Raw genomic sequence first — 8,723 nt, 5'->3', positions numbered from 1 at the left:
TTTTATAACAATTCAAAGTTTGTAACATATTCGTAATTTTATAATTATATTCTAAAAAATAAGATAAATATTACAATCATGCACGTACACCGTACTAGTTTCAAGGGAAAAAAAAATATACGTACAAAATGCTAACCTTAGAAGTGGTCTTAAAAATTAGAATTACATCACTCAATTAACATTTTGAGTCTCATTTATATAGAATGAGATTTATATTATCTACTTTTGGGAAAAAATTCAGAGACCCCCCTGTAATAATAGGAATATTCACAAAACTCCCTATGCAAATTAAAGTATCAAATACTCCCCCTATGATATAAAATAAAGTTCAAAAAACCCCTCCGTACAAAAATTGGGCCACACGCGCTTTGACTGCAATTTTCCTATGAAAGTACCTTTTTTTTATATTTTTGCCCTTCTCTCACTTGTAATATATATACTATTATATATGAATTTAATAATTAAATATTATTTATATAATAATTATTTAATTAAAATATTATACATTTTTAATAATTATCAAATATTCTTTTATATAATAATAAATTATATACATTATGAATTAAAATAATTATATATTAATAAGCCTAGTTTGTCCGATTGACTAGAAGGGCTATTTTAGTTTTTTAAAAATAGACTCAAATTGACCAAAAAGCGGTGTGATTATTTATTCGTAACATAGGAGTGATTTTCTACATTAAAAATTTCATAGGGGATTTTTGATATTTTGTTATATCACAGGGGTCAAACTGGATTTAACCCTATATTTTTATTTTTATAAGTGTAAAATTAGAATTTTATCAATATTTTTGGACAATTCCTAATGGATTAAGTATGAAAGTTTGAATGGTGTATGTAATTTTAGAACTTTTTGGAAGAAAATGTAATTTCTCATTTTTTTAAGTTAATGTTGCTTATTGTTATGTGGTTAATTACTATGTAATTTGTTAAACATAAGGGTGTTTTGCCTATTTTCCAATCAGAAGGGGGCTTTTGCTGAGTTTTTAAATTACATGGGGGTTTTATGCAATTTGGCCCGAATGATTACACTGTCTTTCCCTGAGATCTGGTATAATTACACGTAGATCTCCTATGATTTGAAATTTTATATTTAGTATGAGGTTTGCTTTCGTCTAATAAATTTACCCATTCGTCATTTAAAATTCATAAAAATTGCTGATATTTTTTTAAAAAAAGGATGACAATTCATATTTATGCCCAATTGACTTATTTCAGATAAAATAATACTATCTGACTAAACTAGAAAATATACTTCCTTACATGCATTAACATGTGAAGATGTAGGGTAGTTTGGCTATAAAAAGATTTGTTTGACCTGCAATAAGTCAATAATAAGTGAACTGGGGGTAATAATGGATTTTCATTCAATTTTTTATTCATATTAGCAAACTTTGTGAACTTTGAGTAACATAAACAAACTTTAGGAATACTAGATTTAATTTTTTCAAATTATATAAAATTTACGTGTAGTTGCACCAAACCTTAAGAATGGGAGGTGTAACTATCCCATAAAATATATGTTATCACACATAACTTTGTATCAAATATTAAAAATAACCGATGTAATTATCCCCATAAAATATATATTATCACACTTAATTTTGTGTATATATATATAACTAAAGATTTAGACATTATGCAAGTGTCGAGATAATCACCCCAATAATTTATAGTGGTTTGCATGCAATTCTGTCAGGACTATGTTCTGAGGGTGTTTGCTTGTGGAGTAATGCATTTGTTATGTTGAAAATTTAAACATGGTGTTTGGATTGATTTTTAAAGTGTTTTATTGTATTTTGTGGACATAAAAAGAGAAAATAAAAATAAATAAGTATCTGTTGGAAATAGTGTGTATATGTTATCAGCTTATTATTGAAAATAAATTTTGAAAAAATATTTTATTTTATAAACATTATTTTTAGAATTAAATTTTTCAAAGTTAAAAATTATAAGCAATTTTGTATCATAAAATAATAAATATTAAACTGTTTTTTGAAAATACTCTATTACAATTAGTTTTTTCTTCTCTCTCACATTCTCTATATTTATTTTTCTTACAAACTTTCATATTTTTAATAAAACCAACAATTATAATTTTTTCCCTTTTTTACACACATTTCTTTTTCCTCACATACTTCTTTTTTTGTGAGGCAAACAATATAAATTAAACCCACAAAGCAAAATTCAGTCTCACAATAGTCAGAATAGTTAGAACATTGATGATGGGCTTTCATAGTAACCCCCAACCCGTACCACACTTTTACGGTTTGGAAAATACATTATTTCATAAAAAAACAGAAAAGAAATTGAGAGAAATATATTTCATATTATTTTGTAAAAAATATATTTAATTACCTCTTTTCTCTTTATTCGCCACTAGCAATAAAAGGCAGATAGAGTAGTGTTTGTTTAGTCTTTTCACAATAATAAGAAGGGAAAAAATCCTTTGAAATCATTCCTTCATTCATTCCCAATTTGCAAAAACCCTAAACCGCTATTTCTCCTTCTCCTTTGTGCTCTCTCTCTCTCTCTCAACTCACTGCTGCCACAATGGCACCGACGACGTCTTTGGATGAAGAAACCGCGAAGAAAGTCATTCGTCAGGTGATTTGCAAAACATGTTTTTCTTTTTTTAGATGATGAAGAATATTCATTGTATTTGAATTTGTGTTTTAGTTGTTCTGTTTTGTGTTTTGAAAATAGAGAGAGAAAAATAGAGATAAGTAAGTGTGTGTTGAAAATAGATGATATGTTTGGATTTATGTTTTGAGATAATTTAAAATATTTTAAAATAAGTGGTGTAGGTTTGATGTTGGGATTTAGGAGACAAAAATCACTGTTCATTGTCAAATCATATATTTTTATATATATTGTTCTATATAAATATGTATATATATAAATATTTTATTTTAATATTGTATTTTTGGGAGACAAAAATTATTGTTTATTGTCAAATCATGTATATTTTATATTATGTATATATATTATATATAAAAAGTTGAAAAACAAAAAAACATACACATATTTGGTACAATAGAGATTTTCTTTGCTTCAATAAAAATATCAACATACACATATTTATTCATCAAAGTGAAAAACATTGCACATCCCGATCTATCTTAATTGGAAACACCATTTTCCGTCTTCAGCAACTTAAATGTTTTATATTTAAAATATATCTGTAACTTAAAATTATTCCTAGAAAGACCAAGTTTTTCATACAAAATCGACTCTAGTTCAACAAATATAGTACTATAATATATTTTCATAGTGAAAAAAAAAAAGTGGAAGACAAAAGAAAGCTAGAGAGAGAAAAAATGGAATCTCCACATCTCTCTCTCCTCTCTCACATACTCACACACCACCCAAAACACACACTAATGCGCAATCTTTACATACACCAGCCGGTGACTTGGAAGACGAGGAGGAAGGGTCAGCCGGCGACGGGACGGTCAAGGAGGAGGATGGCCAGAGTCAGGAAGCCGGTAGTGGAGAGATTTCTCGAGTTTTCCAAACGAGGCGCGAGAAAGATGAAGAAACGACTGTTGAGAAAACGATGGTGGCCAATTTTTTTCCGGTGATAGAGGATGAATCAACGATTGGGGAATTAAAGGGGGCTTCGCTGGTCCAGAAAGATCAAAGTTTCGCCATTGAAATCAACAAGAAAAAAGGCCAAACGCAGCAGTTTTTTCAGGAAGATGAAAGGTTTGGTTTTGCTGGTTCTTTTCCGGCAATTGAGGGTTGCAATCGATCTTTGGAGACGAAAGGAAACATTCCGAACAAAAAAGGAGGAAGTTTGGCCTCTATTTCGTCGGGGTTAGGGGCGCCACCATTTTTAGGTTTTGGTGAAGCTTCTTCAACCTCCATCAAAGGCGGACAAGGGACTGTTCACGACTTCAAAATCTCAGAGTTCCTATTCCTTGCGAATAGAGTCGTGGACGTCGGAGATATTGCTGTAATAGAGGCACTGGCGGCGCTCAAAACCCGATGGGAGGAAAAGTTTGGCCCTAGCAGAAATTTGCAGAAACCTTTTGGCCGACGACGATGGCTGGAAAAACTTTTGGCCGTGGAACTCTCAGAGCTCGCCACTATCTCCTTGGGCCGGCAACGGAAACGCGACGGGAGGATTTAAGGACTAGTGGGTCGATGGAAAATGGCTCGCCGCCGCTTGGAAAAAAATCCCAGATTCCGGCGCGGTTGTGTGACTCTTCTTTCGGCAACCAAGGTAATTAAACAGTAACTGAGACGAGTGAGAAACTGGCCGCAATGATTTTCTGGCGAACTGGCGAAGGTCCGGTCACTTTTGCGACGAACAGTGACGTGCGACGGGCGGCTAACGTGGATGCCACGGTGGAAAGGGCTGGAGCTGAGGTGGTCAGCGCTTTGGGTGACATGGAGGTTGACTTGGCAAGTGAGAGGGCTGCTGACATCAGCCCTAATAGGGCTGATGTCATCACTACTGCAAGGGCTGCTGGCATCAGCCCTATTAGGGCTGACATCATCATTGATGCAAAGACTTACATAAGCAATTACACAGTTGCTGAGGTCAGCGATGCTAGGGCTGACATCAGCAATGACACAACTACTGACATCAGCATTTCTATAGGGAAAAAACAGGATTTTCATGACACAACAAGAAAAAAGGCTATCGGTGTTCCCGTCCAAACAGGTTTGTACGTTGGCAATATCCCGTTGCATGCATGTCCTAAAAATGCGACTTTGGATGACAAAATTGCTCATGTTTTCAATAATTCTTAGCGAAAAACTGTCGTATGTGGAGCCCACTGTGCAAAATGGTGAGGTGATTATTCGCCCTTCGTTGGAAATTATTCGGGATGGATCGAAACGATGGAAGGCCACGGCAGTTGGATATTTTCTCGGAAAAAAAATTATATTCCCACCACCTAAAAGAATTTGTCACGTCAATATGGCCAGCGTTACGTGACGTCACTGCTACGGCAAATAGGTTCTTCTTCTTCCAATTCAAATCAATCATAGATATGGAAGAAGTAATTGAGGGTGGACCATGGCTATTTCAGGGACAACCGATCGTCCTTTAGTAATGGGAGCTAGGAATAGCAATGTAAAAATTGAAACATACACAAGTCCCCGTCTGGATCAAGCTAAGACACCTTCCGATGGAGTTGTGGATTACGGAGGGATTGAGCATAGTGGCGAGTGGAGTCGGAAAACTGTTGTACCCGGATGCCATAATGAGAGCATACACGAGACTGGACTTCGCTCGTGTATGCATCATGCTAAACATCACCTCAAAATTATCAAATCATATCATTATCATGACCCTAGATGAGAGAGGAGGGGAAACACCATGCAAAGTCGATGTCGAATATGAATGGGTTCTGTCGAAGTGTACGGGCTGCATGAGCTTGGGCCACTCTATCAAAGACTGTCCATTGACGAAACCGGCTAAGCAAACCAAACCATCAGTGTCTGTATATGTACCCAAAGTAGCGGGGCCACGAATACCTAGGAGGGAGGAGAATTTCACTAAAACGTTAAGGGTTCCACAACTAGAAACTCCTCGGAATTCTTCCAGACTACAGGTGGAAGAGAGCGAATCACTACCATTGGACACGCATGCATCTCCCACTCGATGTGGAGACAAGAGACGAGAGGACAAAGGCAAGTCATTGGTTATTTTTAATACTTTTGATGCCTTACAGATGCTTGAGGATGTAGATGAAACTACTGGGGGTCCTAATCCAAGCAGCCCCAAGCAAGGTGATCCATGTTGAATATGGCAGTTTGGAATGTTCGTGGCCTGAACAAAAGGGACCATCAGCTAGCAGTGAAAGATCTTGTTGCTGAGTTCAGGTTTACATTTCCTTAGTCTCCTTGAAACCCATATTCCTTTGAATAATGCTTCTCAAATTTAGTCTTTTTTATTACCCCAATGGAAATGGTTTGTGGATTATGTGACGACGGGGAATCGTATTTGGATTGCATGGGATGATAACTTCATTGATGTTGATGTGGTTGAGTTGGGTACACAATTTATACACTATCATGTTACTATTCGAGCACTTCAGGAATCAGTTGATGTTACCATCATTTATGGGGCCACTAAGGTAGGGGACAGACGAGAACTCTGGGACTCTCTGACGACATTGGGCAGACAATGTGTGGATACCCCGTGGTTAGTTGGGGTGATTTTAATGTTGTTCGGGACCTTAGTGAGGTTTGTGGGGCTTCTTGAGACATACGGCTGGCAATGGAGGAATTAAATAATTGCATCCAGAATGCAGGATTGCTTCCTTTACCCATGCAAGGAGAATAGTACACATGGCACAATTGCAGTGAAAGCCCCCGGAATCTATGGAAACGATTGGATAGGATACTCATTAATGACACATGGATTGATCGTTTCCCCACTTCATCTTACTCGAGCCAGACAAAATGCATAAAACCCCCCTGTGTTTTAAAAAGTATGCAAAAAGCACCCCCCCTGTTTTCAGAATAGGCTAAAACCCCCCTCATATTTTATTTTAGTCAGTAAAAAACCCCCATTCTATTAGAAACTAATGGGAGGTGGAGAAGACGCGCGTCTGCTGCGTTTGGTAGTGTTTTTCTATGATTTAGGTTGATATTTAATGACTCTTTAGATCAAAATACCCCTCTATGAGTCTATATAACATGCAAAGGGGTTTTTTGCTTGTTTTCTATCTTCCTTTTGCCATTTCTCCCCCAAAAAAAGGTATGAAACTATTTCCTTTTTTCTCTTTTATTTTATGTGTTCAGTTTAATTTTGGTAATTTAATTATATCAAATTATTTTTTTTATTTCATTTTTGTAGAATGAGCTATTCTAGGAAATCCCCTTCAAAAAGAGAAGAAATTACAGATTTGAGATATAAAAATCCAAAGTGCTTTTGTCAAAGAAATGCCGCTATTGGAGTTGTCGGTCCGACAAAAGAAAGTGAAGGAAAATTGTTCTGCAATTGTAGAGCTGGACAATGCAATTTTTTAGTTGGTTGGAACCAATCAGTGTATCTCGTACAAACTCACAAAGTTTCCAAATGCTAGAAATGGAAGAAGAGGTGGAATCAAATATAAGAGGTATGGAAGAGAAATTTTCTGAACTGATCTCTGTATGCGAAGACCTGACTGGCAAAGTGAAGCAGCTTGATGCCAATCAAAAAATGTTAAAGGCACTAATTGTAGCTATTTTATTTTGCATGATTGTTGTATTATTTAAATGAATTTGTCAATGCAATGTTGTTAAGTGAATTTGTTAGTGTAATGTTAATGAACCTATAATATAAATAAAAAACAGCAAAATGCATCAATGCATCATCACAATTTCCCAACAACAAACAACAAAAACAACCATCATGAATTTCATTTTAGTTCAAAATGGACAAAGTGCATTCACTGAAACATGTACACAACTAGATTTTCATCCTGATTTACAACTATACATCCAAAAATTCTAATTTGCAACCATCAGTTTTGCAAAATCCATCACTAAAACATCACAAAATAGATAAAAATTGAACCTCAATTGCACCTCATACATTTCTTGTGGGCTTTGATATTCCATCAGTATTTTCATCATTTTTCTTGGTTTGTCCTGGCCTATATGAGTTGGCCAAACCCTTGATCAGTGAAGAAATAGATGGATTTCTCTCTGCACAACATTTTCTCTTGAATTGGGAGGACTGATCTGGAGCATCTTGTTGTTGTCTCTTAAGCAATTTAGTTGAAGAAGATATTGGCTTTTTTTGCTTTCTAAGAGCTTTAGGTTTTTGCTGTAGTTGCATGAAATTATTTTAGTCCAAAGTAATAAAGTTAAAGGGACATATACTCAATGAATCATTAAGAAAATTACCTGATAAGCTGTTGAGGATTGTGGATGTTCTTGTTGGACAGGTTGTTGAGTTATTTGCTCTGAATGAACAATCTAAAACACAGTAAATGAGACACTGGTGTGAACAAATAAACCAGTAAATTCTACTTTATTAATACAACAAGTGACATACCTGTTCATGTGATGGTTTATGCACATTCAATCCTCTAGTGATAGTCTCACCTAGTGTTGTTCTGCTACTCTGTTTAGGAATCTATAAAGTAGATTTTTCATTATAAAAACCTCATAAATTGAAGCATGGTTGGTATGCAAAAATTACGTACCTTAAAAGGTTATCCTGGGGCTATTTGAGGTGGTAGCTGAAGTGGAATTGGTGGTTGAACTGGAAGTGGGGGCTGAACTGCAATTTGTGGCTGAAGTGGAAGTGGAGGCTGAACTGCAATTTTGGGCATGGAATCTTGAGATGGTTGGGAATAAATTGGAGGTACCTGCAGCACATGACAAAGAGTCAAAAATTGGTGTATGACAGTCAATAAGCTGATATTAAATTAGTATTACCTCTTCTTGAATTGCCTCATTCTCATCAAAAGGTGGATGAGGTGGGGTACTAGGTCTTTTAGATCCTGATGCACCATGTGACTTGCTGGATCTTTGTCTGCCTTGGTTGGGATTCTGCAAAGACATAATTAAAGAAAGACAAAAATAATTAAAGCTATTAAATAATATCTGTCAGATAATAAATGAACAAATAATAATTAAAGTAAGGAAAATTACTTGCTTGAATTTGGAATTGGGGTGTGGGGGATTTGTGCAACTTCTTTTATTCTGCCCTTTTCCCATACATATTGCACAAGTGTGGGTAAGACCTCTTCTTG

General features: G+C 35.4%; 1 long non-coding RNA gene across 1 annotated transcript; it reads right to left on the bottom strand.

Annotated features, from left to right (window-relative positions):
• On the bottom strand, window positions 7,571-8,108 carry LOC110011846. The gene is made up of 3 exons (XR_002286882.1): window positions 8,021-8,108; window positions 7,870-7,941; window positions 7,571-7,789 (listed from the first exon to the last, which is right to left on the bottom strand). It is a non-coding gene; the product is annotated as an uncharacterized LOC110011846 (long non-coding RNA).

Source organism: Sesamum indicum, linkage group LG4 (genome assembly GCF_000512975.1).
Source record: "Sesamum indicum cultivar Zhongzhi No. 13 linkage group LG4, S_indicum_v1.0, whole genome shotgun sequence".
Classification (NCBI taxonomy): Eukaryota; Viridiplantae; Streptophyta; class Magnoliopsida; order Lamiales; family Pedaliaceae; genus Sesamum; species Sesamum indicum.
Note: the sequence above shows the minus strand (reverse complement) of the source record. Positions and strands in the feature narration are given on the sequence as shown.